Here is a 25,002-nt window from a genome sequence, read left to right as displayed (position 1 = left end):
GTCAATGAAGGAATAAAACTGAGCAAAGGTTTGTTTTGCTTAGGCAGTAATCAGACTCTATTGTAACATGACAATAAAGGTATCATAAACAGGAATCAGCACTTCATATTATACCTTTAATTTTACTTTATTTTTTAAACCCACTGTCCTGTTAAAATACTAAATATAGTTTTCATGTTCTGCCAAAATAAGTGAAAGCAGCAGTTGGATAAATGCTTAACTTTTTTTAAAAGCGGTGTTAGTTGTGATCATAAGTGCAGTGCAATTTACTGCGGCACAGGTTTTGTGTTACCTAGATTTCTGAAGTGTTCCACGGGTGTAATTTAACTAAAAAAGAAATCAAGGCAAACGTTTGCAATAAACTTTGTTGAAAACTCTATTTTTCACACTTGCTAAACATCTGGGTAACTGCACAAATATCCAAGGAACCAACCATATTTTATTGGGGGGGGGGAGACAGATGTTTAGAACCAGCAAGAGTGTCAGACTAGGATTCCACTCAGTGATGGGCCAGTCTCTTATCTCTATGTCTAACCTCCTTCACAGGGTGGTAGTGAGGAAAATTGGGGTTGGGTGGGCATGTATTCAAGGTCCTTGAAGGGATATAAATAAATAAATAGGTAAGTAAAACTTTTCATTTGAGAGCTTCTTAATCAGTCTTGAAGTGTAGAGAGGAGGGCAGAATAAATCTTCTGTTTTAACAGTAAATATGAAATCTAAACTTGCACTAATAGAGGTATGTAGAAGAGGAAAATGTACTTTATTCTTTTTAGAAGCCAAAGCAGGAACATGCGTGCATGCAGTGCTTCATGCAAGACTAAAAGTAAAGGTAAAGGGACCCCTGACCATTAGGTCCAGTTGTGGCCGACTCTGGGGTTGCGGTGCTCATCTCACTTTATTGGCCAAGGGAGCCGGCGTACAGCTTCCAGGTCATGTGGCCAGCATGACTAAGCCGCTTCTGGCGAAACCAGAGCAGCGCACGGAAATGCCATTTACCTTCCCGCTGGAAGGGTACCTATTTATCTACTTACACTGTGTGTTTTCGAACTGCTAGGTTGGCAGGAGCAGGGAGTGAGCCCCGGGAGCTCACCCTGTCGCGGGGATTCGAACCACTGACCTGATTGGCAAGTCCTAGGCTCTGTGGTTTAACCCTTCAGACCAAAAGGAGAACTGCACAAAATTGTTCAGGTACAAAGTACTATAGGATTGCCTGAACTAATTGTGTGTGCTTCTTTCAGACTTCATCCTATGAAACCAACGCATACTACAACAAGCGAATCATCTGCAAAAAACCAGAGCATAACATCAAAGATCTTGGGTAACCAAAATGAAGCCGATATAGAGGTAATTTAAGACATACTATATTTTAAAACCTAATTGGGTGGTCTGTGCCCTGAGTTAGGAAGCTTGTAAATTTATTGGCGGGATTAGACAAACTGCAAAGGGGTATAGTCGTTTGGAGACAGAAATGTGTTCAAGTTTTCTAGTTGTACGATTCCCCCTGCCCCTGCTATCCTACCCATCTGGGCAATTTTCTGAGCCTTTTACTGACACAAGTTTAGATCTGTGAGTGGGTATGAATTCCCCAGGCTCAAAACTTGCTATCTTCACCAAAGGACTTTGGCCTGAAAGGGATTTTTGTTTTCAGATAAGCAAGGTTTAGTGATTTAGTGCCTCCAACTAATATTGCAAATGATCTGTTTGGTGTTTGAGCACAGAACCTGAATTATTATCACTTAACTGAAACAACCACTACTGCTGCTGCTTTGTATTTATTTAGTACTTTTTGCATGTTATGAGGAGGGTCTTATCTTCACTTTTCCATGTTTATTACTGGGAAGAAATAGTTGAAGGCAGGTGTACAGAAACCTTGTGTGCACATTTGTCTGCATGCCATAAAAGTACTTACTGGCAAATCCTGAAATTCTAGTTTTTTGTGAATCTTCAGTAGCTTTTAAGATGCTTAGACAGGTTACCGTATTTTTCGCCCCATAGGACGCACTTTCCCCCCTCTAAAAATGAAGGGGAAATCTGGGTGCGTCCTATGGGGCGAATGCAGGCTTTCGCTGAAGCCTGGAGAGCGAGAGGCATCGGTGCGCACCGACCCCTCTCGCTCTCCAGGCTTCAGGAAGCTATCCGTAAGCGTTGCAAGCCCGGTGGGAGTTCCCGTGAGCTCACAAGGCTTGTGGGCAGCAGCCTGCAGCCCCGGCGAGTGTCCGCAAGCCTTGCGCACCCGGCAGGAGGTCCCGCCGAGCGTGCGAGGCTTGGGGTGGCAGCCTGTCGCCTAAAGCACGGGAAGCCCTCCGGAGGGTGCCCCGTGCTTCGGGCAGGTGTGCGCAAGGCTTGGGGCAGCAGCCGCGGCGGGGGGCGGGGAATAATTTTTTAAAATTCATTTCCCCCCCCCAAAAAAAAACGAGGTGCGTCCTATGGGCCGGTGCGCCCTATAGGACGAAAAATATGGTACCTCTTTGCTCTGAAATCATTCCTGGGATTCCCCAGTAATCCCTGAAACCAAAGGTTTCTATAGTTTCTTTCTGATCCTTTGACGCCATCCTTGCAACAGTTCTTGATATCAAAATGACTTTAACCTGTTCATGCTTCCTTCCTAAAGAAATATGATCTTCCTTCAGATCCCGCCTATGCTTATGGCCAGCTGACACACAGCGAGCTGATCCAGCTGGTCTTGAAGCTGAAAGATGTCATTGCAAAGCGAGATCAGCAGGTGCGGGAGCTGCAAGACTACATTGAGCAGCTTTTGAATGCATTGCCTTGTAGCTGAAACCAACTAGGAGGAATAAGTAGGGCAGGCATAGGGAATCTGGCCCTCCCAATGTGCTTGGACTCGACTCCCATCCTCCTCAAGGATGGCCATTGGGAGCCCAGAGGTATCTGGATGACCACATGATTCTCAACCCCATAAGAGAGGCTTAGCACAAAGCTGTATGTGTGCAATGTCTCACTGTGCCTCTTTTGGTTCCAGTTTCTGTATCTGTATGATAGAACAGTTTCTGTAGACAGACGACACTTTCTTCAGTTACAAAAGATTCTGTTTATGCTGCTGCATAAATTGTTGGAAGATGTGAATAGTCAGAATTACTGCAATATGATTTCTGCTGCAGACTAAAAAAACTGGAGACTTTTTCTGATTTTATTTTTTATGGATCTTATTCCTGGGTTGAAGATTGAATTCTTAATTTCAGTATCTCCATCTGCCCCTTAATTTTTAAAGGGTACCTTTACATCGTGGTCCCTTACTCTGGATGGGGCACTAGCCCAGTATATGAGTTTAAAGTTTCCAAAGGATTAACTTTTGTAGGTTTCCTAATAAAACAATACATCCACCATCACTAGGCATTTGGGGTGAAATCCACATTGACCATTGTATGGGAAATTGAACTATTTGAAGATAGCAACTATAAGGTAAAGCATGGCTTTTTGCAAGCGTAAGCTTGTATATGCACTTTTGGCTTCCAGTCAGATCAACTGTGATTAAAAAAAATATTTTGTTGAAAATTTGAGCTACAAATGCAGGCAGCCAAACAGCAATCAAAGTGATGTCTGAAGACGTGGACGGATTAATTTTCATGCTTTTGACTGTAGTCATTCTTCATTTTCTGCCTATGCACTTTCAAGAGGGATGAGCTTGGCACTGAATATCTCTTCAGCCCTCCCTTTGTATTCAGTCACAACACTGGATTATAAACTTCTCAGGTAATCAAAGAGGGGTTGATTCTAAGCAAGTCATACATGGGAGTAGACCTCTTGTAATCAATGACTAAGGACTCTTGATTGTTGTGGGCCTGCTCTTAGTATGACATGATCCGATATCACCCATACATCTTGACTTTTTCTCAATGGTGCACTCTTAATTGCTCTTGATACTGTGCAATCTCATTTGCAAACACCAAAGAATAGGAACAGCTAAGTGGTTCCTCTAGTTTATTCCTCATTTGACATGGCAATATTTATGCAATGAGAGCCCTAAGTACATAGTTTGGAGGTTGGTAGAAAAATTAATACTGTAAGGTTTGAATATAAGACTTGGACTGTGAGCTTGGACTCCATGTTCCTGTTGCCCTACATGGAATGTGGTGCTTGTTGAATAGATTTGTCGATCTTCTTGCATAGTGCTAATTCTCTTGATGAAATCCTCTGGCTGATGCTGTCACCTTGCCTCAACTAGGTCAATGAATTCAGGTGATTGAAAGGGGAGGAACTGTTGTTTACCGTATCTAAAATCTCCAGGGCCTGTGGTGTTTATTTTAAGAGGCTTCATGTCTCTTTGCTCCTGCTGGAGCCATAAGCACACAGGATCATGCTTTTGGGAACAAGTATTTTATTGAAATACAGTTTTACTGTGGACTAGAAAATGTTTATTTCTGATGGTTTTATGGTCCCAAAGTACAGTGGACATTTGTGTTTAATACATATTCAGTAGGAATGGATCTAGTAACAAATAGTGTTGACCGTTTTAATAGAAATAGTACAGGACCAGCTTCCAGCAGATGGTGAAAATCTTCTAGTTTCTAACCTGTCCTAAAATCTCCAGGGACCACGGGGCTGCAGCTGGCAACACAATGTGCCACATGCAAGAGGGAGTATTCTCACTGGGCCCAAATCTGCTGACCATTCTTCATATAAAGGTCTGCTCAGTTGTATACATTTTGATGAGATTTGGGCAATACACAGCAAGGATACCTTGCAATCTGTGCCTTCTCTTTGGTATCTGTGCCTTCTCTTTGGTATCTGTGACTTACGCAATCCTGACATCGAAATGCTGAATTTTGTGAAAAGTGTGGTACATTGTGAGGGATATTTCCCCTTGTGCAAACATTTGCTCAGTGCTTAATGTTGAAGTATTTGAATGTATATTTATATTCTGCCTTGTTACTCTTGGTACTTAATCCCATTGTGTTTTTGGTTTTTTTACGAAGACCTTCATCCTTGTGAAATGTTAAAAATAAAGTTATTTAAACTTGTGAGAACACTTGTGTTTCTTTGCCTATCTTCACAAACTTTAAGTGAAGAATGCTGTATATACAATCCACATTATTGCACGCTATATCAGAATGGTTCCTTAGTCCATACTGATAGAAATGATTCTCTGCTGTACAAGGACTGGATTCCATCATGGTGATTCCAAAGTGTGAAAGAAAAAGGGCTTCATATGCAACTGAAACTTCTATTGTGAGAGCTGTTTGTACATTAAGCCTTATGGGTTTTAAGAAGCAGACATTCCTCAATGATCCTAGAATTGGTAGGCTTGAAAGAACCTGAAAAGATAGTGTAGTTTTAATTACCACTGAAGATTGTGCAAGTTGATAGAGAGAGAGGCTTGCAGCAAAGATTTTGGCTGGTAAATTCCAGTATTACTGTGTTCCTATCCTGCTTGTGGGTTTCCCATAGGCATCTGGTAGGCCGATATGAGAACAGAGCTGGATTAAATGGGCCTTTAGTCTGATCCAGGACTTCTTATGTTCTTACATAGAAGCTTCCTCTCCCCTTCTGCCTCCTTAGCTAACCAGTCAGTGAGCACTGGGAGAATCTTTGCAAGTGCTCCCTTAGCAAAATAGAAAGGTGCCTTAAACAGATCATTGATCCATCTAGCTTAGAATTGTCTATGCCAACTGGGAGAAGCTCTCCAGGGGTTCAAGAAAGGGGCATTCACAGCCTTATTTGAACCTTCTGCAGGCAAAACGTGTTCAACCATTGAACAGTAGCTCTTTGCCTTCTCTCGTGTCTTCCACTCTGCAGTTTCTTCCTACCATCTGTCTCTCTGGCATGCCTTTCTTCTATTAAATTTCTGTACCACCTTTTTTCCTCACTACTGCCTTTTTCCTTCCCCTGACCCACCCCAGTGCCCCTGTTGTTTGATGACAAGGCTTCACATCCAAAGTGTACAGCGTGCAGCTGTTGTGGAAATTAAATAGGCTTAGGAGAAAATGTGAACCCCCATAAGGGTGCCCTTGTAAATGTTTTGAGTGAAGACTCAAAAGGCGGTCATTTAAATCTAGAGAGCAAATTCTAAAATCATTTTTGAAGCCCACTCCAGAATATGGAGCAGGGGCTAAGGTCAGGCTCCCTCTTCCTGCAAGAAAGTAATGGAACACAAAAATACCGGTAATAATCTAGCAAGATGTGTTTTTGTTTTGTTTTTTGCGGGGGGCGGGGCGATGGCTGTTTGCAGAAGAAATCTTTTCAACTACTCAAATTCCACAATTTGAGGCAGCTTTGGCTCCTAAATGCTTCCACGAAACCTAGAGCAGGTTGATAAACGTAGCTCATTGCAGCTTAAGAAGCACATAGCTTGTGAAGCCCTGTGACAGTTGAGCTTTGGCACCACTCACTTCCCTGTGCTGTGAAGCAGGAATGTGCCGGAACCAATTTGGATCAAGACTGTGATTCAGACTTAATAGATCAGGAAAAGATGGAATCACCTGATGCAGCAGCACTGAGGTGGAAAGGCAGGGGAAGCATGGTATGCTTCAAATGAGATCGCAGCTATGATCCGAATGCCCAAATTGCTTGTTTCCAAGGGCCAATAGAGGCATCTGTGGCTCAAACCTGTGTCTATTAGAATACTGCCAGTCTGCGACGTAGCATCCTTAATTCACAGAGTCTAGATTGGGGTGGGGGACCTTCCGAATCCGCCTCCATGGTGAATGGTCAGGGATGGTGGGAGTCCTACTCCAACACATGGAGGGCCATCTCTGGTCTAGAACCCACACTAGTTTCATATTTTGAAGGAAATACACTCATACCCTAGAATGAAGTCACGACGTCAATGATCAATGGTGGCTTCATTCCAATTATTTTCCAGCCTGTCATCTACTATACCTGTGGGAATACCAGGTTTAGGACATCTCTTTAATGATTCAGAAACCAAGTGCTTTGTGCTGACGACATAATTATATAATAACTGTCAACATGGTCTCCACCCCTGTCAAAATAGCATGCTTTGAACCAGCTCACCCTTCACTGAGCTATAACTACAAGCTATTATGTCTGAGAGTCTCATTAATATCTCTTGGGCACAGCCCTGCAACAGCAGCTATTGCTTTCTTAAGCATTCTGGAGGCTGGGCTGCTTTGCTTCGTTCTGAACTAAAATACGCACAGCCCGCAGAAGCCCGCTAGAGACTGGATGTGGAACATAACACAAACTATTTTATTTTTTAGGGCAATTGCCCGATCGGCCCTCCACTGCCGCTGCGCCTGAGCAGCTCACACCAGAGCCAGAGCTGCCCGTGCGCTTCTTTTTTTAAACCCAAAATCCAGGACATTTCCTTTAAAATGTAATATCCCACCCTGCCCTGGATGGCCACGTAGGACCCCCAAAAGAGGACATATGTCAATCCTAGCATAGATCCCTTGTACCTTAGGACCTGATGTGATCGAATGTTTCGCCAATAAAGACCTAAACTTCCAATTGCTTGTCCTCCTTGGGGCTAGGTGCGCTCACGGTGCAGCATGATTCAAAAATGGTCCACTATGTTCAACATCTATCTAACAGCAGCAGAATGTTTACCTTTCCCTGAATGGCTTGGCAGATACTTCCATTGCCTGGTGAGGTGAGTAGGAATTGAACTGAAGAGACCTTTGCCCTGCTGTGGGGCATTCCATAATTGTGGCATCAAAACTAAGCAGGCTAGAGTAGCCCTGTGTGCTTCATTAGAGAGGACAAGCCTCCAATTGAAGGTTGCACGTTCTAAGCATGGATTAAAGATGATGAACCACAAGGGAGAGCAGAGGCCTTGAATTTGCCAGCACCAGTTAATACTTCGACAGCAGCTACACAACTCACCTGATCTGTCCTCCTCTCTATAGGAAGATGCAGAGGAGTTTTTTTAGCCGGAACTCACAGGAACTCAGTTCCGGCACCTCTCAGGTGAGCACCATTGCATTATAAGAGAACAAGGGAGGAGTTCATGGTGAGTTCCAGCACCTCATTTTCTAGAAAAACAGTACTGGGAATCATAGCTGTCAACCTTCCCTTATTTGGCGGGAAACTCCCTTATTCCAGCGCCGTTTCCCACTGTTGATATCCTGTAAATTTCCCAGATTTCAAAGGAAGCAGCTCCTCTCCCTCCCTGCTGACCAGGGAGGCTCCTCAACTGCTTTGCTCGGCTGTGTTGCTCACCAGTAAGGAGTCTGAGAATGACTGGCGGGTGGAGCTTGCATGCCTTGTGCCCGGCCGCGTTGCCTGGGGACTCGACTTTGCTCAGCGCTTCCCAGCGGAGAGGTGATGGTGGTTTTCCTTGCTTCATCCCCTTTGCCGGGTTGCTGCGCTGTGCGAACCACCGCTTGAGGCTTCGTTTGACTGCTGGATGGGCTTTCTGCCTTTGGGCCTTTGGCTGGGAGGGGCTCTACTCTGTGTGTGTGTGTTTGTGTGTGTGTGTGAGAGAGAGAGAGAGAGTGAGAGAGAGAGTGACTGTCACTTAAGCGGATAATAGGAATGCTGTAGCTTCACACACTTACCTTCACACAATGTGTAATTAGGGAAGTTTTTTACGCAGGATGTCAGTACTTTAGATTTACAAGGGGATCTGAGAGATGAATGGGAGATACGGGTTGTCAGTATTAATGGACAGCTAAATAGAAACTTAACCCCAAAAGCTAGGACCAAGATTCAAATCCTGACTGGGTAACTTTGCTCACTAGTAACATTGAACCATGAGGATGAGATGGTTGGACAGTGTTCTCGAAGCTACCAGCATGAGTTTGGCCAAATTGGGGGAAGCAGTGGAAGACAGGAGTGCCTGGGACAGGTGAGGCTGCTGATCCCTTATTTTCAAATCTGAAAGTTGACAGCTATGCTGGGAATATGTCATATTGATTCGTTTCAATGGGCCTACTCTCAGCAGGTCTAATGTTGGATACAACACATTGCTTTTTTGTTGTTGCTCGCATAATTGTGCTTCTGTTTATCAGAAGAGGCCAGGACTGGTGCAAAACTGCTTCTCCACCTATAACCTCAAAAAATCTTGTCCCTTGTCCCCCTGCCCTCCAAGATTTCAAGCATTGCTTAAATGAGAACGTTTTTGAAGTTGTTGTATTCTGAATGCCCATCACTGCTGCACTCTTATAGTTGCTGTGTGTAGCAGCATCTTAGAGCTTCAGCTGTATTTTGGAATTTTGGGGTCCCCTGCTACAACAAAAATCAGATTTAAGCTGGTTAACACCTTTTTCCAATGGACAAATGTATAGAAATGTGATGTAGCAACTTTTAGGGAGAGCACCAAGTGTAAAGTAAGGGCGCCATCTGTTGGTTTGAGTTTTGCTCATCCATAATTTGTTCATAATAACGCAGCATTAAATTCCTTTGTGTGCAGTGCATGGCTCATAACTGTATATGGTGTGTGCATATGTAAGTTTCTATAGTCCCCCATTCCTTTCTATGAGGGTTGCTGAAGGTTGAGGGCTTGTGCAAGTTAGGCTAGGAATGGAAGAGAGTGTCTTGTAATACTTCTCTTGGAGATGCCACAGGTCCCATAGCACAGATGTGCAATCACATCCCCACAGTAAAACTTTCAGGTTCCGCTTGCTGTTGCAAGAATTGTTGTTTACCCATGCTTTAGGTTTACCAAATGGTTTAGGTTTTAGCTGTTTGACTGTTAATAAACATCAGTCTCCCCAAAGTGGAAGCATTATGCTGCTAGGATTATTTTTATCAGGTCTGGGAAATGTGGTGCCAGTTTCACAACCACAGCATGCGCAACTGCACAGCACTGAAGCTATTATCAAAGTGCTAAATGATCGGTCTGATTGTTCTATCCAGAATATGACATTACTTTGACATAGCACTCTTGAAATACCCTAAAAGAATAGGGCAGGAACTTGCTCTCTGCTTCCCTAGAGGGCAAGACTAGATTTAAGTCACAGAAAGGTAGATTTTGGTTGAATCCAGATTAAGGCTACAACCTGAGTCAACATGGCTAGAACTGAAGAGTATGTCTCCAGTCCTAAGTGTTGATATTAATATTTCCCCCTGTTACAGAAGGAGCTGGTGTCTCCCCCACTCAAAAATCTACAAGTATTCCAAGGGGAACTTATTTTAAACGAAAGATCAGGAAAGATAGGGTGAAAATGAGACAAAGGTAGGCTGCTAATAGACGGTTTACTACAAAGATGGAAAAGGAAGTCTTCAGCTTTCCTGGTGTTGTTGGTTTTTTAAACTTTTTTATTAAATTCCAAGAATAAACTCCGAGAAAAGGAGCTTAAAAGGCTGGAACTTCAGCTCATTCCCGGAGATCTGACAACCCCTCAGTCCAGACACAAATGCTCCGCCTCGCCGCATCTCTAACGCCCTCGAGCTGAGCGGCTCTGGCGGAACCTTTGTCCTGCGCTCCCTTGTTTCTTTCCGGAGGCCGCTTAGCGTTGGAGCGCGTCTGGGCCCGATTGCCCCGTTGCCATGGGGATTGCCCGGAAGGAGCGTGTGCCCTCTTGAAAAAGCTCCCCTGGCTTCTTCCGGTGTTGCGAAAGCGGCGGCGAGAGGATAAGTCAGTAAAGGGGGAAAGAGGCTCCTGGGTGGCTGTCTAGGAGCCAGGCCGGGGTTTTTTTTTGGGGGGGGGATGTGGGGGTTTTTTTGGAGGGCATGCAAGCCGCGAGTGGCGTGGGCAGAAACCCCCTTCACCTGCCGCTGATTCTGTGAGCACCGCCAGCAATCCTCCTCCTCCTCTCCCTTGTTATAAGAATTCTAAGGCCTCAAATGTAGACTAAATATTCATCAATGCACACATATCTATATATTTAAACCATGTGTCTGAAATAGTACGGGAGAGCAATCCTGAGGCCATTTTGACTCTCAGTGACCTCAAATACTCAGCTGCAGTGAGGGAGGCAAATTGGGAAAGCCTCCCCATTGCCTTTGCGCTTGCAAATCCTGTCTTAAGGGTGTATTTGTGTATGAATAGGGGGAGCCTGTGACCTGGATTCAGGAACTAAAGTAATTTTAATAATCACGAAAGAATGGCCAGGCTGCCCAGGTAATACAATCGGCGACCATTATCAGGTATCCTGCTAGGCAGGGTTTCCGCTGTAGACCGCCTCCAATGATATATGTATGATGATTTTGGGGTGGTCTTTGGCTAAGGGGATTGGGCAATGTCAAAAGTCTTTAAAGGTTCCTGCACACTTTTGTTGAGGGTCTCTTCCCCTCCTTGGAAGCAGGGGAGGGGACTCTGTTGCAACAGAAAAATAAACATCTGCCTTGTTTTCCACTGGATTCTGCCTCCATCCATTCTTCTCTGGCCGATCATGGACTTAGGGGACTCTGCTACAGGGTTTCCGCTGTAGACCGCCTCCAATGATATATGGATGATGATTTTGGGGTGGTCTTTGGCTTAGGGGGTTGGGCAATGTCAAAAGTCTTTAAAGGTTCCTGCACACTTTTGTTGAGGGTCTCTCTCTCCTTGGAAGGAGGGGAGGGGACTCTGTTGCAACAGAAAAATAAACATCTGCCTTGTTTTCCACTGGATTCTGCCTCCATCCATTCTTCTCTGGCCGATCATGGACTTAGGGGACTCAGATTCCCATGGGGAGTTGGGAAGCAAAAGCCAAACCCCAATTTTTACATCACCATTACCGAAATCACACAAGTCAGTTTCCCCCTCTTTTTTCTGTGTCCCCTAACCAGCCAGCAGTTCACATCTCTTCCCCTTTCCCGCACTCCAGCTTGCCCTGGCATTATTCACTTGCCTTTAGGAGCCTCTGGAAAAACAAAGGAGGAGCTTTCCACAACAACTTTGTCTCCGTGCCCTTTTTTAAAATTATGAAGCACTTGTTTAGCGAATGGCTGTGGGGCAAGTCTTGCCAGGCCACCAGGCTGGTGATGCTTCAAATGCGAGAGGAAAAACCGCTAGCCCCACATCCAGGCTCCCTCCGGTTTTGGACAAACTGTGATACCCCACCCCCACCAAGAGCCTTTAAATACAGTAGTTTCCAATGACAAGACAGGATCAGGCCCTGTGTAATTTGAGCTGAGTACTTGGAGAGCGTTTCCTTCCCCTCCTAATCAAAGCTGCATTCTGCATATCAGAACTGAAGACAGAGCCCCCACAAATCTCTGGTAGTCTTTGTAGCTCTTTTCAGAAATGTAACGCTGTACTGTAGAATTCTCAGACTGATTTTATGATGATACTTTTGAAATGTGAGAGTATGGTAGGCCTTCAAGCTAGGAGACACCTTGATTTTGAGGGAAATAAAAAGACTTTGTTTTTCTATCTTCTCCATACTTTTTGTCCTGTTATATCTTCTAACATCCCGGCAGTGAGTGTGGTTTTTGAATAGAATTTGATATACTTTAATACTTAGTAAATGATAAAAAAAATCAACAATTCTGTGGGCAATTCCAACTGGTTAGGTTGATACTGTTCTTTAAACCGCCCTGAAAGCCCTGGCTATAGGATGGTATATAAACTCAATTAATAGTAGTAGTAGTAGTAGTAGTAGTAGTAATAAAGGTAAAGGGACTCCTGACCATTAGGTCCAGTCGTGACCGATGCGGTGCTCATCTCGCTTTATTGGCCGAGGGAGCCAGCATACAGCTTCCATGTCATGTGGCCAGCATGACAAAGTTGCCTCTGACGAACCAGAGCAGGGCACAAAAACACCGTTTACCTTCCCGCCGGAGCGGTACCTATTTATCTACTTTCACTTTGACGTCCTTTCGAACTGCTAGGTGGGCAGGAGCAGGGACCGAGCAACGGGAGCTCACCCCGTCATGAGGATTCGAACCGCGACCTTCTGATCGGCAAGTCCTAGGCTATGTGGTTTAACCCACAGCGCCACCCTTCAGACCAAAAGGAGAACTGCACAAAATTGTTCTGGTACAAAGTACTATAGGATTGCCTGAACTAATTGTGTGTGCTTCTTTCAGACTTCATCCTGTAGTAATAATACAACCAACTAATTTCACAGAGTTGTTGTGAGAATAAAAATTGGGTGGCGAGAGAACCATTATACCACCTAGAGCTCTTCAAAGGACAGGTGGGATATACGGTAAATGTAATACATGGAAGTAATTAAATAATACCAAAATATCAGTGACCAACTGTGGACCTGATTTATGCTTTCAGGCTGCTAAGATGTCAAGCCAAAAGAAGTGTCCAGACTGTGGCTCCTTGGAAATTGTAGAGGACTCTCATTATGCTCAGAACCAGCTGGTGTGCGCAGACTGTGGCTTCATTCTGACTGAAGGGCTTCTCACAACCACATATGCTGATGAAGAACATTTACAAGGTGAGGCTAAGAATAGCAAAATAGCTCAAAACTCTTTGTATCTTACAAAGACATAGGATTTGAGATACGACTTGCAAGCAGTTCTCAAATATAGACAGGCCCTACACCATTCAACAGTTTAAAAATGGGTGCATGTTTGAGAGCTTGGACCAAAGTTTGGCTGATATCTGTGTTTTTATCTCGTAGAAGTCACATATTCATGGAGTACTGGCCAGAATGAGCAAACGAGCCGTTGTGTACAGCGAGGTACGTATTCTGCATTACTCTGTTGATGCTTTGTGGAAATTAATGTGTCTGTCATCCACAAGAGCTGCATTGTTTCACTTTCTAAAAGCAAAGAGAAATTTGCATTTTTAAAACAGTCTTACCTATTTGCTGTGGGACCAACATCAAAACAACCTATTTTAGAATTTTAGAGGTACATAGAGTCCACAGTTCAGTTTGATTGCCTGATCAAATCCCACCTGAATCATTGACAGACTGGTTAACCATGGACCAGTCTGTTTCCATTACCATTAAATGGTCATTATAATTGTGTGTACAGCTGCAAAAAATAAAAATCAGTACATAACTAAAAGCCAAATTAAAATCAAATATGAAGTTGAAACAGCAATACTAACAGCCATTCTCAATTAGAGCCCCCAAAGACTTTCATTGGAAAAAGTTCTCCATAATATAAAAAAAAAGCCAAAGTAGGCTTGGTTTGGACACTCCAGTTACACTACCACAATTGAAAATACGTTGTCCATGATTGCCACCCATCTAACCTCTGAAAGTGGGAGCATGTGAAACAGAGCCTCCACAGATTATCTTAGTATATGGGCAGCTTCATACAGGCAGAGACCTACCCTGCGGTTAGATTTGTCACTGATAAATGTGTATGTGGAAACATTTCTTAAGTACTGCTGTGGTATTTTCCCCCACAGGAGTCAAACGTGTTCGGGATCTCTGCAAAGTTCTGCGGCTTCCTTCTCTGTTTGAAGATACAGCCTTGTCCTATTACCAGCAGGCAATCAAACGTCCCTGCTTCAGTTTAGTCAGCTTGGAGAAGAAGGAGATGCTTGTGGGCTGTTGCGTCTTTTGACCTGCCGCCAGCACAACTGGCCCCTGACCATGGGCACAGTCTGCCTGCTACTCTATGGAGACAAGGAGTTGTTTGCAAAGACCTATCTACGCTTCCTGAAGGAACTGGCACTGGATGTGCCTACTCTCAGCTTGATGGATATGGTGAAAACCCACCTAAACGGGTATGTTGAAGTTCTTATGCCCTTTCCTTGACAATACTTCTCAAAGTTGGTGTGCAATTTCCATATTTCAGAGACAGAATTTACAAGTATCATACGGACTGTGTGGTATATTGATTGGAAGGCTGATGAAACAGCAAGCTTCTTAAAGTTCAGCAGGGATCGATGTGGTCAGTGCTTGGATGTAGGAACCCTGTGTGTGCTGTGTGCTTCCATCATGGAAGAAATGGGTATTTTCATATGTGCATGTATACGCCAACTCCCTGATTTCTGAGATTTCATCTGAGGCACTTCAGGCAGGTCCAGGCTTTTCTCTTTAGCCACAGGGGCAGCAAACTTCCTTTTTTAAACAAATAATTCTCAGAATTGTGAATTCTGCTCCTGCTACCAATCCCGTGATTGCTTGGAAATCCTTCCTATTATTATTAAGGGCAAGAAGCCAACAAACAGAATTTTGTTGAGCACAAGTTAGGAAGAGTGTAAATTCAGCCCTGTCCAAATAGTGCTGGTTAATGGAAGATGCTTTCCTTTTTGATTCAAGCTGCTCAGCTTGCCTTTTTGGTGTCCTTGGAAAATGCAGGGCCTTCTGCCCTTTGCCCTTTTACAGAATGCTTCTTTTTGCTCATGTCCCTCTTTCACCTATTTGTCTTCTCCATCCTGCCACATCTCCCAACCCAAGGCAGTCTATCTAAATGGCTTGTTTGATTTTCATCTTTCGAGCTTCAAGATTTTCCAGAATTCAGCCAGCGTCCCGACTAAGTTTGTGGAAGAAAAGGAGCAGCTGGTGGCAAGGACTATCCAGATGGTGGAACTTGCCAGCGACACGTGGCTGGGGACCGGCCGGCACCCCACCCCCCTAGTGACAGCAGCAGCCTTCCTGGCTTGGCAGTCTCTCCGGCCTGTCGATCGCCTCACTTGCACCCTTTCTCAGTTCTGTAAGCTTGCTGGTATGGAGGCTCCCCGGCCAGCCCACCAGAGACTGAGGGAGCTGCATAACATCCTCCTGCAAATGGCTTCTCAGCTGGGCTGGTTACGAGTGCTGAAAGTGGACCGTCGGAGTGTGGCAAAGTACATCGGTGACCTTCTGCGGCACCGCCGTGTGCTTCTTCAGGCTGCCTTCCGCATTGTGGATACTACGGAAGACCGTGACCTAGAAGACTCAGCAGCTGCGCCGCTGCAGCTAATCGATGAGAGCGCTGCAACAGTAGAAGAGGCCTCCCTTTCAGGAGAGAAGCAGAAGTTCAGCAAGCGGAAACCTTTGCTCCCACCCTGCGTCTTGAACCCCGCAAAGAGGCTACGAACTCCTCAGCTAAGCCTTGAAGATTCTGCTATCACTGGGGATGAGCCCATTTTAGACAGTGAGATAGAGCAGTCTATCCGGACTCTAGAAGAAAAGGAGATGTTTAGCAGGGCTCAAGCGTGCCTGTGAACTCAAAGCTGCAAGTGATTCAGACAGGCTTGCAAGCAATAGCCTTCTGATACATATTATCTCTAGGAGGCTTAGTTTGGTAAGAATAGAGCAGTGTTTTTCAACCTTTTTTGGGCAAAGGCACACTTGTTTCATGAAAAAAATCACGAGGCACACCACCACTGTGTGCGGAGAGGGAGATGTCAGAGCCCCGCTGCTCTCTATGGGGAATCGGATGAGAGCGGACCGCCTGTCCGCTCTCATCCGATCCCATCCGATCTGATCCCCACCCAGGATGGATGGAAAATAGGGTGGACACAGTCCGGCGCCCGCCTAGTGGGCGAAAATTTGACTTTTTAAAAAAATCTTTCGAATTTTTCAATTTTTCCCACGGCACACCAGGCAACATCTCACGGCACATTAGTGTGCCGCGGAACAGTGGTTGAAAAACACTGGAATAGAGTATACACTTCCAGAGTTAATGCTAAATACATTACTTCTGGTAAATGAGCCATCATAACCACTAGAGGATTGTGAAAATTTGTGTCCTGGGCTTTTTAGACTTGTCTACCTATGTACTGTCTGAAGCAAAGGGATTCATTGGTTGCCAGATGTGATTCCCGCCCCCTGCCCCCCCCCCCAGCTCTCCTGCCCCACTAAGAATCTCCCGCATCCTTCAGGCATGGCTCCTTCCACCCTGCTGTGGTAATAATTAAAGACAGGTTTGGGTGGCTTGGATAACTTTGGTTACTGGTAGGGACCACTAGTAACTAGTTGGCGAGGTTGATTATTTTCCTTCAACTCTGACAAGAGGTATAGGAAGTGGCCACATTGCAGTGGTTTGCATGCTGTTTAGGACAACTTTTGGTGTAAAGATTGGCAGGCTTCCATGCGTATCGCTGGGTGAGAAGTAGTATCCACTCTTGAAGGGTTGGGTGGAGTCAGTCAGCCAGCCTGAGCAACAAATACCTCTTTGAGTTGGCGTTTGACTTGAATTAATGTTTGTCTGGTCTACTTATGGTCCTCATAGTTAGGCATGAGAGAGTGGAAGAGAAGTGTAAAAATCTAATTGCAAGTTGTTTCAGACATTCATGCTTTAAACCTAGATCCAGAAGAAAAAGTTGTGGCTTTGCAAGCATCTCTTTATAGAACATGGTATGGTGGTTCCTGAACATGATGCCCGTGTCACTAGATAGGTGGTGAGTCAGTCGCCCTGATTAATGGAGCTGCTTAGTTAATTTTTGTCCCTACATGCACACGGTGAGGGGAGAGCGAGCGAGCGAGCGAGGGGCCTCCCGTGGAGCTCCCGCTGCCAGGGGCAGTCTACCTGCTGGGGCACGGGGCACATGCAGGGAGGGAGGGAGGGGGCTGGTGCCAGGCGCTGCCCAGAGAGGCCTCCTAAATATGACCCGTTGCATCTGATTTTTGCTCCTTCTTTATTTAGGGAGTCATAGCAGGACTTCTGAAGAAATGCGGATAAGGGCATGCTTTAACTTCAAAGGGAGAGAGGAAATACGCCAGAGTGTTGTGGTCATTGTAGGATTAGCCAGGTTCATTACTTTGTCCAGTTCCAGTTGCTGCATTTTAAGGAGGAGATAGACAAACTAGAGGAGGAATCTTTCTGGCTGGGGGGGGGGGACTTTGATGTGTGGGTGGGGCAACTAGCAAGTAAATCACATTCTGCCATTGTGACATCAAAATGTTGGCAAGTGGGTTGCCTTGACTACCTGCCAACATAAATTGTGTAGGGTTCCATGTTGGGGTTCCAGAGTGCAAGAGGCTTTGGCAGTGTTAAGCCTTGTAAGCCTCCCTGCATTCCTCCTTTCCGAGATCAAAGGAGATCAGAGATCAAAAGGAGCTTCACGGAATTGCTTTCAAAGCCTTTTGCAAGCCTTCAATGAGCTGCAGCTTGGACAGCAGGAGCGATGGTTGAATGGGAGCCTACTTTAATGGCATCCCTTATTGGGCAGGTGAGCGTGGCTTCTCCAGATTGGCCTCGTGGGCAAATGGGACTGGTGGGTCACGTTTGGTCTGTGAGCCGGAGGTTGTGCACCCCTGAACTATAGCATATTCCAAAGATGGTGAGGAGTCTGGAAACCAAGTCCGATGAGGAACAGTTGAAAAAGCTGGGCATGGTTATCTTGGAGAAGGAAAGGAAAGGAAAGGAAAGGAGGCAGGAGAATAGTTCTCAAAGAACTGAAAGACTGTGATGCAGAAGGTGGAGCAGATTTGTTCTATGTTACTCCAGATGACAGATGTACCGTATTTTTTGTCCTATAAGGCGCACCGGCCCATAGGACGCACCTCATTTTTTTGGGGGAAAATGAATTTTAAAAAAATTATTTCCCCCCCCCCAGCCCTGGCTGCCGCCCCAAGCCTTGCGCTCACCTGCCCGAAGCAGGGGAAGCCCTCCGGAGGGCTCCCCGTGCTTCGGGGTGACAGGCTGCCGCCCCAAGCCTCGCGCACCCGGCGGGACCTCCTGCCGGGCGCGCGAGGCTTGCAGAAACTCGCCCAAAGCAAGGGGAGCCCTCCGAAGGGCTCCCCGTGCTTCGGGCGACGGGCTGCCGCCCCAAGCCTCGCGCACCCGGTGGGACCTCCTGCCAGGCGCGCAAGGCTTGCGGACACTCACGGGGGCTGCAGGCTGCTGCCCGCAAGCCTTGTGAGCCCGCGGGTACTCCCACCGGGCTTGCAAGGCTTGCGGATAGCTTCCTGAAGCCTGGAGAGTGAGAGGGGTCGGTGCGCACTGATGCCTCTCGCTCTCCAGGCTTCAGCGAAAGTTGTCAAGGCGAGTAGCTGATACGAATTTAGTTAATTCCTTTATAGGGCCTCCTAAACTAGGGTCCATCTCCCAATCATGAATCCCCTAAACGTTGGCATCTTTGTCTTCTCCTTAAATCTTGGTTTGCAAGAATTTCTTTTTCTAAGATGTGTGCTGCAACACATGCATTATTTTAAAACAAAATATGCTTGCTTCAGAACAGTTTGTTTTATATTTGTACAAATTATTCAGTAGGTTAATTGACTAAAACTCATGATCAGTTAAGTTTTCTTCAATAGGTTGATAGCTCTTGGGATTTCACACCTACCCAGTTATGCTTCACATTGTGCCATTTTATGTATAAGGTTTAAACCAGTGAGTAAGAATTTAAAAAAAAAAAAAATTAGCCACATTGTGCTATTCAAGCAATTTATCTAGTACTGTCAGGTGAGCTGTTGGGGACATAGCTCTATTGGCCAGCAATGATATTTGAGTTTCACATCTGAAGAGCAACAGATTCAAATATAAATACTGATAAAATAAATAATGTGCTATAGTAATTTTCCACTGATGCCTGCTTCCATAGCTATTGTAGAACAAACCCTGCCATTAAAATGTGTATGTGCACCATGATTCTTGGCTATCTGTGTTAAGAGTACAAAAAGCAACATTTCGTAAGAATGCATAATACCCTTCTGTTTGGCAAACATATGTTTAGACTGAGCTAAACATCCTAGTTTTTAAAACTGTAAGTCAGTGTATTACAAAAACACTGTTTGTAAAGAACTCTTTTAAAAGTGTCTTACTGTGAATAATGGCAGCTCTCATACTCAAATATTTAACGTAACAAGTCCAGCAGGCTTCCCAAGTTTACTTTGGCAGTCTTGACTGCTTTATGCAGCCATGATAAGTATTCAAATCATTTTAGAAACAAATGTCTTGTTCATAACACTTTATTGTTAGAATAAACAGCACAAGTCAGAGTTGAAGCACTTTATTAGTTTTACAGATGAAAATTGGGGCTTCAAGGTTTATGGCGGAATCTATCAATTAAGAGGTAGCTCACTAATCAACACCACACCCTTAACATGTGGACAGACAATGCAAAGATGCAATTCAGACCAGTTAATATTTTTTCGTCTGAAGGCAGGGAGATCTGAAATTTGGATGAAACTGTTGCCAGATCTCAAGACTGGATGCTTATTTGTAAAACAGAAACACTTCCCTGTACTGAAAGAATTAGATGTCAATGAGATTATTTCTGTCAGGCCTTTTCCCTGATGTGGTAGTACTGTGTGTGCTTTTTGTTTTTGTTTTTTAAGGGTAATCTTTTAGCCATGCAATAACTTCCTGTAGTTTGTCTAGAAATAGTTTCACCGTGCTATCCGCTGTTTTAGGAAATTGGGCCAAATGATGAGCTTTCAAAATGTGAATATAGAAAATCGCTCACTTGTGTTCTAGTGCTTTCCCCTCCTCTAGTTCTTCTCTTTTGTTTCCTTTTCTGTTTTGATATGTATGCTTTTAAGGCATGCAATTTTCTGAAAATATTGTCGGAAAATTCAATATTTTGGGAGAAATTACATGCTTTTGTACATAAGCTGCTGTTTCTGTTCTAAAACTTTCCTGGTAATGACTTTCTCATTTTCTCTCTTTCTAGCTCTGTATCCTCTGCTGTATCCCGCTCCGTTCAAGACTGTTCGGCAGAATTTGTCTTGGTTCATGTGGTGCCTTTCAGGGAGTAAGAAGGTTAGACACACTAAGATGGCTTGCATCTTGGGTTTTAGTGCAGAAACAGTCTATTCTACAGAGTTCCTCTGACTGTTGATACCTTTTATGCAGATGTCTTCATGGCATAACCTTAAATGGAGAGGTAGCTGTTTGGCAATGGACAAGGTCATGCTGTGGAGCTGTTCTACCATAACTCATGAACTAGTAAGGCCTGCTGATATTGCATGATACCAGAGCGTAACAGCACAGGTCAGGTGGAGCTGTTAAGCGATCATGGGACTCGGCTTAGTAGCAGAGCCTTTCCTGTGTCTTCCTGCAAAATTATATGAATATTTTGGGGAACCCATTGCCCTGGACAATGGATAAATTTACAGTACAAAATTAACCCTTTCCTGGCATGGTTCTCATTGATCCTCTGGGGGGAGGCCCCAGAAAGCAATTCTGGAGAAACACTTGTTTTGTTTGCTTATAATTATTACATGATTATAATCCCCTTTATTGAAATTGCTGGCTAAATGCCACTAATATCAGTCTACAGACCTATCTGGCATTTTGCTTACATGGAGAACCTGACTCTGTTTAGCTTGAACTGAAAATTAACTATTTTATACGTAACAGAATCTGAGACCTTGTGGGAAAAGGGTGGGTAGGAAATATTTAAGCCCCTGATGCTGAACCTTTGCTGTTCTTTATTTGTACAGATGGTACAGGCATCACTCCAAACCAGGAAAGAAGGAAAAAGAGAGAGGTGAGATTGAGGTGGATATCCAATTCATGAGGAGCAACATGACAGCCAGCATGTTTGATCTGCCCATGAAAGATAAGTCACGGAGACCATTTGGCAAGCTGAAAGACAAGCTAAAGGGGAAACGAGGCAATGGATTGCCAGACACAGCTTCAGCTATGGTTCCTAGCATTAGTCACTCCCCGGCTGACAGTGAGGAAGAGTCAAATGAGAAAGAAAAGAAAAAATCAAAGTTCAAGACCTTATTCTCCAAACGTGGTTTACAGAAAAGCAACCTCTCTCAGTCCATGTCTGTGTTACCTTCTCTCCAACCGGTTACAGAGAGAGTTCGACTTAATCCCAGTGACTTTTCATCGCGATGGAGTGATAGTGATGATGACACTTTAACTCCTGTTTCAGAGAGTAAGTATTGTCTATTGAAAAGAGAATATATTTCTCATATGTTTTAACAGTTGTGTAGTTTACAAAGTGTGCTAAGTAGTAAAATGTGCCATTTCTTCATAATAGTTAAAGCTGGACTTCTTGTATTATTTAAAGACAGTGCTTGGAAGCTGTGAAGTGTCTTCATGATTGTGCCTAATAGTTGTAAATGAGTGGGATGCAGGTGGGTCTCAGTGTACTGCTGTTGTTAAGAGCCATCAGTTGATCTAGGGCTGGATTAGGTATTAGTATTTTCAGTAGTATTGGGACTTGTGCTTTCACTATTCTGATGCTGATTTCTTTCTTTTCAGAACCCTCCACAAATGAGGGTCACAGAAGAGGTCATAGCTCAGATAAGAGCAGCACTGCGGACCTCCGAATCACAAAGGCATCCTTGAACCCTTTTAATGAAAACATCTCAGCAGAAGAGAAGCCAGAAAAAAACTCAGCTTCTGTGAAACCATCTCAGACCAAACGCGTCAGGCCAAGGTTAGTCTTGAGAAATGAATTTTGAGATCTTGACATGCTTTAAGGCTATTGCTACCCAGTGGTTTTCATTGTATGTCATATGTCAGGGAACTGCCATCGGAGGGACAGGTGGTGGAAGGGCTCACAGAGGTTGGGAGGGAGTCAGCAGCGAAAGCAGGGACCAGCAGGGGGAGAGATGGGTCTCTGGAGGAAGGTCTCATGAATGCGGAGAGAGACGCAGCAGCTAAAGCAGGAACTAGCAGGGAAGAGGGAGGGATCAGGGACACGTCCAGCGAGAACAGCGGGGAGGTGTCAGAAGCTCCCATAGGGAGACCCATTCTTCGCCGGAAGCTGCCACGTCGTGAGTCCAGAAGACGCGTTTCCGTTAAGGAGCTTCTTTGCTGGAAGCGCTTCCGCAAACAACCACTGTCGGAATCTACGAGTGACTAGGGCAGACATGTTTGAGGAGCTCTGTCACACACAGAGGTTTGTGGAGTGGCACAAACTCTGAGGGAGCACGATTTTACGCACAAGCAGCTAATCATCCCATCACATCATAGAAAATATTTACAGGCTGAGTAAGAACTTTCCTCCTGATAGGGCAGGCATGCCCTGTGTAGGTTTCAGTTGATTAGTAACTCTGCAGGTACCGTATTTTTTGCACCAAAACACTCACTTTTTTCCTCCTAGAAAGTAAGGGGAAATGTCTGTGCGTGTTATGGAGCGAATGCCTGCGGGTGACGGCGGTGGGCGGGGGGGGGATCTGCTGCAGTCGTGAGCAGAGGATCCATAGTTCCCCTTCCTTCCCTTCTCCGTGGTTACAAAGCATGGATCCACATGGATCCTCAGGATTTTTGCATTGGGCTACTCCAAACTCACTGTCAGATCACATGTCTGTGGCCACAGCATGAACACACAAAAATCATATATCTACTATTTCGTTTAGAATATTTTTTTTCTTGTTTTCCTCCTCTAAAAACTATGTGCGCGTTATGGTCTGGTGCGTGTTATAGTGCGAAAAATACGGTAATTTGTAGGGTTTCTGTCTCTAGCCTTCTTGAAAGGAGAGAAATGACAATGCATGCTGCCTTCAGAACAAAGATGATCCACTTTCTTGCGAGGGGAGGGCAAAGAGAGCGAGCCAGTCCCTCTTCTGCCTCCAGGATGGAATGATGTCTAGCAGAGAATGTAATCCCCTTTATTGAAGCACACTTCCAAGGACTTAACTGAGAACCATGAAGCTCTAGACAAAAGTCTGTAAATATGTGACACATGACACACTTAATCTAGCTTTGAGGTCCTGTGACAGAAAAGGTGAAATAGAAATATAGGTAACTCGCAATGCTTATTTTACCTACGTGATTGCTGATTTGGGCCGGGGGGTGGGGTGGAGCAGAACAAACAAACAAATGGAGAGTGGAGGAAACATTACAGAGCAGCATGCTAGAGCCCTCGTGCTGCCTGCTGAGAACCAGGTAAGCGAGACACCTGGTTCTGAGGGTTCCTGGCTCTACGCGATTTTGCTTTTATGTGCAATGGCCAGGAATGTAACCACTGCATAAGATGCGAGGTAGCTGTAATTATATCTTCTGTTAGTGCAGGCATAGGCAAACGGCTCTCTAGATGTTTTCGGCTGACAGCTCCCATCATTCCTAGCTAACAGGACCAGTGGTGAGGGATGATGGGAGTTGTATTCCCAAAACATCTGGAGGGCTGTTTGCCTATGCCTGTGTTAGTATGTCTGTGAATATTCACTTGGATGAGAAAACAAACTTTTTCTAGACATCTTGGGAACATGCCCAACATACTGGTAGCATGCCGGCTACCAGTTTCTTATCACAGATCTGTAAAGGCCCCCTGTTCCAGGAGTGACGTCCTTAGCATTTTAGAAATCTTTGCATGATGCTTCCAAAGTAACTATTTCTGAGACTCATGTGGTAATATGGATAAATTATTTCATAACAGCATGTTCTCCTTTTAAAATAGGCTATTTCTTCTCTTCTCTTCCTCTTCCCCTTTACTTTTTCTTTTCTTTTTCGAAAATGGACTTTGCTGGCTAAATGCCACTAATATCAGTCTACAGACCTATCTGGCATTTTGCTTACATGGAGAACCTGACTCTGTTTAGCTTGAACTGAAAATTAACTATTTTATACGTAACACACCCTGAGGCCTTGTGGGAAAAGGGTGGGTAGGAAATATTTAAGCCCCTGATGCTGAACCTTTGCTGTTCTTTATTTATACAGACGGTACAAGCTTCACTTCAAACCCACCACCCTTTCTGTTATTCCAGAAGTGGGTTCAGATGATGAGCAGCTAGGTGATTATTCCCAGGGTACTGAAAAGAATGCAGTTTCTGGAGATTTGTCCAGGAGTGGAGATGGTTCCACAGAGTTACGGTCCTCCATTGAGGGGGGAGAGCTGACAGCAAATAAAAAGGCGACTGGTGAAAGGCAGACTGAAACACATCCTGCTAAGCTCAGGTGAGAGGAATTGGGGGGGGGGGAGCAAAGATAAAGGCTCAAGTGCTATACTGTGCATGGCTTTGATTCTTCCCTCCCCTTTTTAACGCAGTAAGGGATTTTGTGTCCTATGGACAGGTGAAAATCTTTCCCTGTTGATCTGTATCTATTTCTTGTAGCAGTGTCAATGAAGGAATAAAACTGAGCAAAGGTTTGTTTTGCTTCGGCAGTAATCAGACTCTATTTTCACATTGTTGTAACATGACAATAAAGGTATCATAAACAGGAATCAGCACTTCATATTATACCTTTAATTTTACTTTATTTTTTAAACCCACTGTCCTGTTAAAATACTAAATATAGTTTTCATGTTCTGCCAAAATAAGTGAAAGCAGCAGTTGGATAAATGCTTAACTTTTTTTAAAAGCGGTGTTAGTTGTGATCATAAGTGCAGTGCAATTTACTGCGGCACAGGTTTTGTGTTACCTAGATTTCTGAAGTGTTCCACGGGTGTAATTTAACTAAAAAAGA

General features: G+C 44.5%; 1 pseudogene across 1 annotated transcript in view; it reads left to right on the top strand.

The window, feature by feature from the left end:
- Positions 1-24,461, top strand: part of LOC309519506 (transcription factor IIIB 50 kDa subunit-like) — a 39,402-nt pseudogene extending 14,941 nt beyond the window's left edge. The window contains exons 2-9 of the transcript in view: positions 13,076-13,238; positions 13,425-13,484; positions 14,165-14,485; positions 15,203-15,990; positions 20,306-20,394; positions 21,078-21,523; positions 21,853-22,030; positions 24,256-24,461. The product of the transcript in view is annotated as a transcription factor IIIB 50 kDa subunit-like (transcript). The remainder of the gene's footprint in view (positions 1-13,075; positions 13,239-13,424; positions 13,485-14,164; positions 14,486-15,202; positions 15,991-20,305; positions 20,395-21,077; positions 21,524-21,852; positions 22,031-24,255) is intronic.
- The last annotated feature ends 541 nt before the right edge of the window (positions 24,462-25,002 follow it).

The sequence above is a fragment of the Podarcis vaucheri genome, assembly GCF_965113315.1.
Source record: "Podarcis vaucheri genome assembly, chromosome: 15".
In the NCBI taxonomy this organism is placed as follows: Eukaryota; Metazoa; Chordata; class Lepidosauria; order Squamata; family Lacertidae; genus Podarcis; species Podarcis vaucheri.
Note: the sequence above shows the minus strand (reverse complement) of the source record. Positions and strands in the feature narration are given on the sequence as shown.